The sequence below is a fragment of the Humulus lupulus genome, chromosome 6 (assembly GCF_963169125.1).
Source record: "Humulus lupulus chromosome 6, drHumLupu1.1, whole genome shotgun sequence".
Lineage (NCBI taxonomy): Eukaryota > Viridiplantae > Streptophyta > Magnoliopsida > Rosales > Cannabaceae > Humulus > Humulus lupulus.
Window position 1 is genome coordinate 47,634,150 of NC_084798.1, and position 12,832 is coordinate 47,646,981.

Sequence of the window (12,832 nt, forward strand, 5' to 3'; positions counted from 1 at the left end):
ATAGTTTATGAATCTGATTTTTGTCAAAATAATTTCAAATATAACAAAAATACATATATAATTTTAAATTAGTTAATTAAAAATCTAATTTTAATAAAAAGAAATCTAAATTTTATTATAGATTTTGATGTACAGAGTACATTCTTTATAAAAAAAAATAGTCTAGATTTACATACAAAATCCAACTCAAATTCATTCTAGAATTACAAACAAATTTTTTTAAACAAAATAAAAAAACACAAAGTCATGCAGATTTCAGAAACATTCAAACATAGCTAATTTTTTTTCTAAGCAAACCGAAATAAAAAAACTCAGGCAAATTTGAACATCAAACCCAATCGTTAACAGCAAAAAGTCATATTTGATAATCTCATCATATTCAAACTTAGAAATGGTTTCCCTCTCGTCATCGCCCATCTCGTATTCTGTTGTGTTTAGAAACTCAGACCATTGTACATAGTTAATCTAGAAACCCAGTTTAACATCGCCCATCTCTTCCTCCATAGTAGGTGACAAACCCAGATCTCAGCTGTTCAGAGGAACAAAATTAGCGTCGTCATTTAGAAACTTAGTTCGATGTCTCTCTTTTTCTCCCTTGCCCACTGTCCACCTAGATCCAATAGTCGTTGTTAGCGCCAACTCGACCACTCATCAACCTTCGCCAGTCAACTGTCATGTCATCGACTTTCCTAGGTGGAAGAAAAGTGGGAATAAGAAGAGGAGCAAAAAATTAGTTTTTGATTTTGTTCTTCATTATTTAGGTGTGCTTTGGGTTTTAATTTTTTTATTAGGTTAGTTTTCTAGTTGACCAGTGTTTAGTTAGTTATATTATTTTTAATTTTTTTGTTAGTTTTTTAGTTTTATATCAATTTTTTATTGATTTTTAATTTAATAGTAACTTATTTAAAATTATTAAATTAACTAATTAAAAAAATAAGGGTATTTTGGTCATATATGAAATTATTCTGACCAAAATTGGATACAAGGAACTATTTTGATTTGTTTTACAAAATGCAGGGTTCGAATTATTATTTAACAAAACACGAGATCCAATAACATAATTTTGTAAGACATATAGGCCAAATTGGTATTTACCCTCTAAAATAAATTAATCTATTACAATTTATATTAATAATTTGTTAGAGAATACACTTAAGCACTTTGTTAATTCAGGTAGGATGTTGTTGACGCGGTTCTTCAACAACAGGTAATTATACGAATAAATGGGATGGATTAGTGCTAAATAGTGAACTGTAATGTGTAAATAATTATATTCCAAACTGGCGAAATTAGTATGGTGGGAAGGTTATCACTCCTTCTTTTTTAGGTGGTTCGAAGGTTAAAATCCCTCTAGTCCACCAGTCAATATTATAGATATCTCTTGAGTATTCCTTACAGGGTGTTTCTTTACAATCAAAACGCCAACCCCTTGCAACGCCCAGGGTCTCCATATTTATAGGGAGAGGACATCTGGGTGTTGGTAAAGGGGGTCATCCCGTGACCTTCTTACTCATCATGTCACATTTGTGACACTTATGATTAATTCCTTAAACCTGACAATGAAGTGTTGTCTAATCAATAGGTAAGGGGGATAATGGGCCGCATGGCCCAAACTAGTCGTGGGGTGCCTGAACATGCACGTTTATGCTGCGTGTCCGAGAATTCAGGAATGGAGCAGACACGTGATGTCTGATATGCGCACGTTTACATTGCGTGGTTGACTTCACAAATGGTCGAGGCACTACAACAAAAACCCATTTCCATAACACAAAAATTTAACACTTTTAAAAAAGTATTATAATAGATAAATAAGTGTATAGGTGTATGTGGGACTTAATTTTGGCGCCTATTCCCCCCCCCCCCCCCCCCACCACAAATTTCACACGGTACCAATATAATCAAATTTTATTTATAAAATAAGTAAATAAAAAAAAATATAATCTCTTTCTTCTCCAAACCGATCCCCAAATCTCTTTCTCTCTCCCTCCATAACCGATCCCTTTCTCCCTTTCTCTTTCGTTTGCTCTTTGCCAACCCACCGATTGTCGCCGCCGTTCAAGCACCGTTCCCATTTCTCTGTAGCTTGGCGCAAACCTTCTACCTTGCCCTTTCCCCGTTGCTTGGTGCCAAGAAAAGTGTCGCTCGCCTGCTTCAAGGCCCCATTTTCTGGAGTGCTTCACGTATAGCTTCAGGGGTCGCAACTCTCAACTGGTAAATAGCTTATTTGTGGGTTTCTACTTGGGTTGAGAGAATGGGTCTCTATTTGTGGATTCTGATGTTGATTCTTGTATGGAGCTGCCCGAATTGTGATTTTTATTTGGTTAGTTGCTTATTTTCTGGATTTCCCTTAATGATGGAAAGAATATTTTGCATCATCTCCACAGCCAAACTTGATTTTTAGATTCTGATATTGTATTTTGTTTTCTTACATGAAAAATATTATATACTACATTTGCATCATCTGTAGCTTAGGTCTTTGTGAGATTTTTAGTTCTTATATGTGCTTCGGGTATTTTGAATGACTTTTCAGGGTTATGCTTGTTCGATGAATTTCAAGGTGTGTTTATTTTCTTAGCCTTCGTCGTCGTTCTTCCCTACGAGCAGAAGCCTCCAAGTTCGCCCAGATGTAGTGGTAAGCCATCACTTTCTTTTTCACACTCTACTGATATTTATATGCAAGAAAATAAACATGGTTCCAAAAGAGATATCTATTACATGCACCCAGCTGTATTTTCAGGTGAGTTTTTTTAAGATCTTTGCTTTCCTTTTAGTCATTACAGAGATAGCAAAACTAGGAAAGTTTAAAGATTGTTTGTTCTAACATTGTTCACGTGTATAATTTTCTATCGAAAGGAAGAGTCAAGAAATCAGTTTGATTAAAATATTGGTATACTGTTATAAAAATTGCATTACTATTTTTGAGTTTTTTTAGTCTTGGGATGGTACAGTTTACAATGTCATAAAGTTGAGGCAAATTACTAAGGAGTTGTTTTTAGACTTATTTATTTTGGAAAATCAGTTTGGATGATGATTTATTTTGGATGATGATTTATTTTGGTTTCATGGTTTATAGGAAGCAAGAGCTCTACTAGGAAGACTTGAGTATCAAAAGGGTAACATAGAAGCTGCACTTCATGTATTTGAAGGAATAGACATTGCTGCAGTGACTCCTAGGATGAAAGGATCCATTTCTAGAAGATGTGAACAAAATAAACGCCGTTCACTGAGTGATTCTGTCCCACCTATGTCCATGCATGCTGTTAGTCTGCTCCTTGAAGCTGTCCTTCTCAAAGCAAAATCATTGCAAGGCCTTGGACGATATGAAGGTATTTCCTTTACCTAACTGTAATTTCATTCTTAGTTCATAGCTTTGGAATTCTGTTTCACATTATTGCTGCTGCTGTCTAGTACTAGTCAAAGTAGTTTTTCTTTTTCTGTGACAACACTACGTCATGCTTCTCTTGCAGAAAAATTGTGATGTGTTAGACCCGAATTTCCAACCCAAGAGATCTAGCTAGGGGTTACCTGAGGACAAATTTATATTTGCTTGTTTTAACCAGCTATACAAGATGGATCCTGATATTTTCAATACATGGTTAGTCGAGTGTTTATATTTGCATAACTTTGAATTGATTGAATCACAGCAATAACTATACTGATTCATGTGTCGATAAATGCAGGTGCAACATCCTTAAGCGAGTACCAAATAGTGCACTTTGGCTTCTCAGATTTCCTACTGCTGGTGAGTCGAGACTCTGCAATTGTACTGCCATTTTACCATTTCGCAAGATAAATCATTTACATGCATAATATTTGAATTCTTCTTTGTTATTTATATTTCATAATGTAGTAATGGGTATTTATCTTACAAAGGAAAGATAAATTAGTAACTGATAAACTATTGGTGTTCCAAATGCTGTTCAAAGAGGTGTACAACCAGATTAGATTATTTTCACAGATGTTGCCATGAAGGGTGAACATATCAAGCGCAGTGCTTTAGCAGATTTATTCTTTGACACGTAAGCATGCTTATGTAATGACCCACTAATCTAGACTATTTGGACCATTAACGAAACTATACATAAAACTTACATTTTTACGAAAATACCATAGTTTTATTGAGTAACTTGTAAAATAAGAGTTACTTACAAATAAATACTAAGAAGGATATGGGATCCCATTGTCTTTAAAAAACAAAACATGATTTAAATGAAAAGTATTACATAAGAAATGCGGAAAATACTTATAAAACCATACAAGATAAAATGAGACTACATCCTCGAATCGAATAACGCTCGGATCCTTGACTCCATTCACCATCGATACACATCCTCTAAGCGTCACGAATCTTACCGCCTCTAAAGCTATTTTCCTGCACATAAAACAGAAAGGAATGAGCCTAATGCCCAGCAAGGAAAATCTAACACATAGTCATAAACATAAGTTTCATAATAAACGTGAAGACATACCATAACACTTAATACATACACTTATTATAATGGCCATTATTACTTGGGGTCCCATAGACTAAACAAGCTTATGCCCATGAGATTAGTGGGGTCCTACTAGCTAAGTAGGCATATGCCCATAATCTTTTTGGGGTCTTGTTAGTCAAATAGGGCATAAGCCCAAGCCTACAAACATACACATTCATAACATATTCATAACATATCATATTTCATAACATAACACATAAGATAACATAAGCAATGCACATATAGATTCTATCCTATTTTCCTTACCAAAGTTACCGGGATATGATGGACTGAGTTGGGACTTTTGGAACACTCCTAAAACCATATGAGAAAGAGTGAGTCTTATGAAGAAGAAGAAATGAAAATGAATAGGAAGACTAAACCATAGAGAAATATGCTTACCACAACTTATGTGCTTAAGAACTTGGATTCCCTAACCAAAATAAGAATGAGGTTAGGGGACTGAGTAGAAGGCTTTGAGAAAGAAAATAACATGAAACAAATGAAATAGAGTTTCGGGTTTACCTCAAAGACTTGCAAGACCAATCTAACCACAACCGAAATACTATAGAACCTCACTTCCCAAAGTGTTTGATAAGCTTATGATGTTTAAGCTTATGATTTTCCCAAACCAGGTGTTTACACTCTCACACTCACTTAACACTAGCAGCTTCTGAACTTAGAGCAAAAGGTGAATAATGGCTGGGTACTAGGTCCTATTTATAGAGTTTGGGAATGAAAGTATCTTGATTTTACTTGAATAAAAATAATGGCTTTTTAGGTGAAAATAATTTGAATAATCGTTCAGCAGAGGCTGAAGACTCGTTCAAAAGATGCTGGACTTATGAAGGAGTTTGAATGGCTGAAAGGAAAAGAATTCAAAAGTGTTTGAATTTATGCTGGAGGAGGCGATATATCGCCCCCTGTAGGCGATATATCGCCTGGGCCAGTATGCCCGAGGCGACCGTGCATCGTCTCGTGTTTTCCGTATCTATGTGCTGCGATATATCGCCCCCTATAGCTGCGATATATCGGCACACACTGAATATTTAAACACGAAATTACACATTTTTAGCTAAGTTTGAATGGGGTAAACAGCCTTGACTAAGCCCTCAACGTATTCAAAGCTGCTGACTGACCTTAAAGCATTCAAATTTTACCCTTATTTAATTTAATCATAAAAAATACTTAATCCTTAATTACCCATTCATAACATGTGCTTAAAATCCTATTGGTTGATATCTAAACCTTATAATATAACAAATATTATCCTTAATATCAGTCATATAATCAAACCTTAGGTTATACTTAATATTCTTAAACTATAGGTTAAACTTAGAAAATCTATAAGTACTACTATGAGTGTTCAAATAATTCCCGGTCTGAACCAAAAATCCACAGTTACAAAGATAATACTAAACATACTATAATAATACTAAACAATTAGCTAAGTAAAGTTCTTGGACTCTACAGCTTAATACTTTTTTTTTCTATTTTTTTATTATTCAAGTGTATTTATCTTAGTACAATACAATATGTAACTTTATTTTGACATTTGATGTTGCTATTGCTGATTGATTTTGCTATTGCTGTTTTGTTTCTTATTATTTTTTTTTTGGTGGTGTGTGCTTTATAGCATTGCATTTAGTAGCATTGTAATTTTTTTCTAATTTTATTAGGTTTCAACTGGTGTAGCGCCTCATTACACTGGAACTGTGCTTGATGGGACTAAGTTCAATTCCAGCCATTATAGAGGATTCCTTTCAAGTTTTAGCTTGGCCAAGGTATTAATTATTAAATAGTGTTGGTGGTATTGTATTTTTTTCTTTTATAATCATTATGTCTTGTGTTGGTGGTATTGTATTGAGTTGTTCTGATGCTGCTGCAAATAACTAATTTAGATGGCTTTCGAAATGATGCTTTTTCTTTTTAGGATCTTTAGTCTATAATTTATATATGTATATTTCATGATTTCAAAATCCAAAACAGAAGCACACACTTCTCTTAATTTTGATTTGGTTTAGTTAATGAGTATTTCGAAATCCCCAAATAACTATCTCTCTTTTTTTAATTTTTTTTAAATCCCTAAATAAATTTTGTCCGTAGTATATATTATCTACCATTAATCTATGGATCCTAAATAAATTCTTAAGTATTTTGCTTGCTTAGTTTTCACATTTTATTAGCACAACATGTGTACAAATTTCTTTTACTTGAAAATAGAAAAGAAAATTGACTTAGTTGTTTTGGGGTGATAAGTCACTTGATTGTAAGATGTATATATATATAGTGATTCTTTGGCTTTGTTTTCACATTTTATTTGTACAACACAACATATATGTTATTAAGCTTCACTTGAGATTCATTTCGGCACTATTGTAAATTTTGTTGTTTTGGGTTTTTCTTCTTTTTTCTAGCCTTTTTTTTGGTGGGGAAAAATAGGATTTGATTTCCTAATATATGTGGGATAATGGGTTTTGGGTTTTCTTGTTGGACCACTCCTGGCTTTGAATTTTCCATGGGGTTTGCCTAACCAAACTTGGTATTTTTTTTCTCTTCCTACATGTTTGTATCTAATTTTGCTCCCTTTGTAAAAAAGAGAATGAGACATTAAATATAAATTGGAGAAAAAGCAGTATAATTTGACTTAGATGTATGTTTTACTCTATTCATTAATCTGTGATTCTTATTTGCATGATTTGGAGTGATTTCTTTTCATTGTGAGTTTGTCACTTGCTATTATTTTTTATTGGGTTTATGATAAATACTCATGTTGTGCTAATCATTTCAGCTAGTGGATTATTGTTTATCTATTGAAATAAAATAGAAGAAAAAAGGGCGCAAGTAATTTTTTTTGTTGATTAAACTATGTGTTGATATTTATTAACTCCTAATTTATACTTATACCATATATATATAGTGATGAAAATACTAGATTCCTAATCACTGAAGAATATGTATACCATGCTAATGATCTGCAATGAAGTATTTTACTTGGGTATATACTATATATTTAAAATTAGGAATATATGTAATTTTTATAGTAAATTGTTGGTTAAATTATTCTTGCAGTTAGTTCATGTTAGTCTACAATAAAAAGAATGAAAATGATGATAAGAAATGAAAATTTTGAAACCAATCCATTCCAAATAGTTATTACATAAAAATTATGATATAGACAAATAAGTAAAAATGATTGTTAATTCATAATTGAAAGTACACTTTTAATTGAAAGTTTTGCTATTAGAATGAGTTTTGATTTGGCTAGAGACTAACGAAAACTGCAAAATCTTAATATTTATAAGTATTGAAAGCTAGTTATCTTGATTGGGATGTTGTTTTGTTTTATTTTAAAGCTAGTTATTTATAATACTGCACTACTTTGTTAATTTCAGCTAACAAAATTTTGAATTCACATTTGCTCCAAATCAAACTAGTAAAAGAATGCATTCAAAAACAGAAATGAAATAAAAAGTAACAGGATTAACACTATGCAAAATCAAGCCAAATTTCTTGTTTTTTTCTTCATTATTTTGTATTTTTGGTAACTGTAAGGGTTTTTTCTTTTTTACATTTTCCCTATATCAACATTTTAGGAAAAGAAAATCTCTATTTCACCATTGAAGATCTGCCCCTACATGCTTCTCTTCTGGTCATCTTGAGTGTCTCTAGTCATCTCTAAAGTCTTTGGTCAACTATGTCTCATAGTCTACTCTATTGGAAGGGTAAGTTCTCCATTCTTTTTGTCCTCTGCTATTCTTTGATGCCTTGAATGTTGATATTTTTTTATTGTGCAAATGAGGTTCACCATTATTTTCAGTTTACTTTTGGTAACAATGCTAGCTAAATTATTTTTATTTTTCTTCCGAAATGATTTTTTGAGATAGTGTTTCACAGTACGGATTGAAGATAAAAACTGAAAGCTTTTGTGATAGTTTACCATATACAGATTTATGATCTATTAGTTTAAGTTTTCGAGAACAAACCAGTTAGAAGAAACACACAAGAAATCAAACCAGTTAAAACACAACACCAAGAATTATGTGGTTCGAATTAGAGTCAAAACTTAGAACTCTAAGCTACATCCACGGGCAGCCACTTTTATTAGAACTTCCTTCTTCTTTCACTACAAATCTCTCTTCTCTCAGTTATATATTTTTTTACTGAATTACAAGGAAAAGTTTCTAAAAAACTATATGTAAAAGTATACAACTCAACAATATATATAGCAGTAGTGAACATAACGAAACATAACTAACTGCTTTACAAGAATCCAATTATAAACATAAAAGATTGCTGACTGGACCAAAATAACTAACAAGAATCCAATTATAAACATAAAAGAAATTACCAACCATTTTGAAGATAAGATACTACCATGTAGAATGGCTTCACACACATCTTTATGTTCAGCTCTAATGATTTACCCCTGCCAAATAAACTATTTTGACCCTCAACTGATAAGAAGTAATTTCATGAATTTAATGGTTCTTTTGTATCATTTAATTTTAATTTTGTATTAATCTTTTAGGTATTGATTATATTCTTTAGGTTGTGGATCAAATTGGCAAGGAGCATTGCAAAGTTAATTTGCAAGAGGTACGGAATTATGTTCTTTTAACTCTTATTATTAAAATCTTAAAAATGTTAGAAGAGTTTGAATATCTTAAATATTCATCCATAGAGAAGTAGGTTCTGAGATTAAAATTGTGTGCTGCGGTGATAATGGAAGGTTGAAAACTTATGTGTATTAGAGAAGTAGGTTATGGAAAATTTGTTTGTGTGCTGCGGTGATATAAGGAAGAAAACTTATTGTGTGTTGTTTGAATTTTTTGACTTGGTATTGATAGATGGTTAGGTAAGCTTTTATATGTATAGATTAGATTTTTCATTATATGTATAGATTAGATTTTTCATTTAGTCATATTATTTTCATTATTTCCATATGTATAGATTAGATTTTTCAGCCATAAATATTGATGAAAAATAACTCAAATAACAATTATATGTATAATCAAAGATAAAAACAAGTTATACTAATATATAACCAGCCAAAATTATTCCTTAGTGCAAAACCAAGTGGGATGCTACTATAAATTTTTAAATTATATTTTAAGAGAATCAAGGCTTAAATGCCACTGTAGACTTAATTGCCACAAATAAATAAGCAATTAATAATATATAAATATATGTTTCATGATGTTAGTTGATTATATATGAAAATATTTCTATGAAGATAGGATATACATAAAGGAAATGACCAAGAGACTACCTGGCCAAGGAAATGTTAAGAATCTAGCATGTATAATTATTAATTAGAACATGTTAAATATGGTGAAACAGAAGCATGTATAATTGGAAAATATTAAAGAGCAAGATCAAAGAGCAAGATGAAACAGAATGATATATTAAATTTGCTAAATTATAACTGAACTAGAATGAAATATTATTCATCCAACAACAAACCAATCATTTAAATAAATTAAGAGCAAGATCAAACTAAAGTATATAAAAATGCCAAAACTTACATTCTACTTTTATCTATGACCATAATTAGAGCTTTTGGAGGTGGAATGTGATAATCTTAACTTTATTGACACAAATATACAATGCAAAAAACTTAGAGGGCCTTCTTCGTGGCTACAAATGACAACTATATAACCACATTGAGTGAAAAGTTAGGTTTAAGCACCTTACTTAAACTAAAGGTCCTTTTGACTCTTACTGGTACCAATGACCCATTTCTCTTAACTTCACTTTATCCCAAAATAAAAAAAATCTAATAACCATAAGCTTTATAAATCTTTTTAAAAACAGAAAGGAAAACAAGCCTAATTTTCAGAAAATATTAATGGTATTATAAAACACCATAAGAAAGTGTAATATCCTTCAACTTAATTATACTTAATATAATATTCTCAATGTAAAAAGTTCTGGGATAAATCCTATGAAATATAATCCATGAGTATCTAATTTCACTGAACCATTATGGGCAGCGGGTACTTACTTGGGACAACTCCAATCTCCTTTCTTTATTTTAAACTCGCTTTTGCCAACACTTTTAGGACCATCATGCTTTCATTTTAGGAAACGTAAATTTTTGGAGAAGTTCATAAAATTGCAACTAAAAAATAAAAAGGAAGGCTAGACAAAATATATAATGGTCTCCCAAAATTCTCACCAATCTCAATCACTACCAGTGCCTAAGAGTACCCCAAGCATTTAGTCACTCTGATGATCAATAGAACATAAACCAATGCTATAATAACAAGTTTTCTAAATCGAGTTTCAGCTTGAAAAGCATAATATGCATATAGATAACCAAAAGATCTGTCCAATCCTAAAACTATGGTGGGGTGATGCCCACTAAGTACTAGGCAAAATAAATTGCATCCAAAGCATAAGCTTATAATTTAGTGTTTGGTTTCTTTGTTTGATTTGGTGTAGTTGTGAATTCATTATTTTGTATGTGGTGTCCTTTCTTGGATATAATTTCCATAGCATTTTTCTTGAAGTAATTTGTGATGCTAGATAATAACAATAAAATATTTCTTTGTTTATTTTGCAGATGTGACAAGTGAAGTAGAAAAGGATACTTAATTTTGAAGGTTTTGTGTTGGGCAGTTGTAGAATATTTTGTGTTGAAAGTAGTAAATTTTCACTATGTTGAATATTTAAGACTCCTTGAATACTTATAGAACATTTTCTTGTTGATGACAGTGTTGAATGTTTTAAAATAATTTGTGAATTGTTAATACAATATTGAATGTTTTTACTTCTTGTTATTTGAAAATCAAGTTCATTTGATGATGCTACTTTATATTAGAAAGCTAATTTTAATTATATATAAAAAAATTGAAATATAATAGAATAAATTAGTGTTATATAAATGAAATATATAATGAGAATTTAAACTTATCTAAATATTAAAATAATACAAAAATTGTGTTATAATATCTATTACAATAACACTTTTTATGCAAAGAATTGTGTTATGCAAACTTCATTATATAACACAAATAATGTGTTATATTAAAGTGTAGTATAACACAAAAAATGTGTTATACTAAAGTATAGTATAACACAAAAAAAAGTGTTATACTAAAGTGTAGTATAACACAAATTTATAAGTACTGAAATGTGTTATATAATCGACTATAAATAACATAATTAAATACTTATCTATTTATTAAAATAACACAGAAAGTGTGTTATCGTTGACAGTATAATAACACATCTGTATAACAATGATAAAGTGTTATGTAAAGTACCCTGACCTACGATAACATAGTCTGTCTTAACACATCAAAAAGTGTTATGGTATGTTTTGATAACACATTTTCAGTGTTATTAAAAGCATTTTTTCTTGTAGTGGGGGTGCCAGATATATGTCGCACCTTGAGCTTGATGTAGCGCCAGCTCATGATATCTATACTGTTGACCTGATGCCTTCGAGCATATTTGCTAGCCCTTTGATTAGCTCGGGCTAAAGAGGTGGAGACTCGTAACAGCAGCTTTAGGTAGACGGTTTTCACGTGGCGGACTGAATTATGCCCTTTTCCAGCTCGCTAATAACTCATGGATATTTAGGGCATACATTTGCCCCCCAAGCCCCTGCTCGTGACACGTGACATCACCTGTGGCCACAGTGGGGGCTTTTAGGCTTCTTTTTTGACTCTTCATGTCCCGCCTATTGCGCTGGTGTCGGATACGTGGAGCATCGTGGTTGGTGATGGTCCGTCTTCCGAGAATCGCATTAAATGGCTTAGCCTATCTTCGGCCGTCGTTTCGTCTTTCGAGTTGTGACCCTCGTATCTCACATTAAGACGATCGAACGGCCCTCGCTCCTTTGCCTTTTACGTATATATAAGGTTGGTCACCTTTTGCATGAGCCACCCTTTATTTGAAATTTTTTCCTCGTCTTCTCTCTTTTAGCCTCAGAAGCCTTTTTCCTTCTAGTTATTGTTCCAGAAGTCTCTGCGTTCTAGACATAAGGGTTTCTCCGTGACTTCTGATTCTAAAGGCTCCACTAGGATTCTGACTCCTACGCCTTTTTTGATTTTCACACAGCAAAAAACTTTATAAGTCCTCTGCCTGTTGTACGTTTAGATGTTTCCGTTTATCTTGTTTAGGTAAACTTCTTCCTTAGTCGCACATTGTAGGTTGTTTTTACTTTTTGGCTGGTGTTTTGTGCGTAGGTTTTTATCCTAGGGGTATCGACCATATGAGAATATGTTTAGGAATGTGATTCATAGGACAAGATAATTGTGGGGCGATTTTTCTGGGTAATCTTCTGAAATGCCTGTTTGGAGAGGGGAAGGCGATAGGTTTCTGGGGTGCAAAACCGGGTAGCTTAG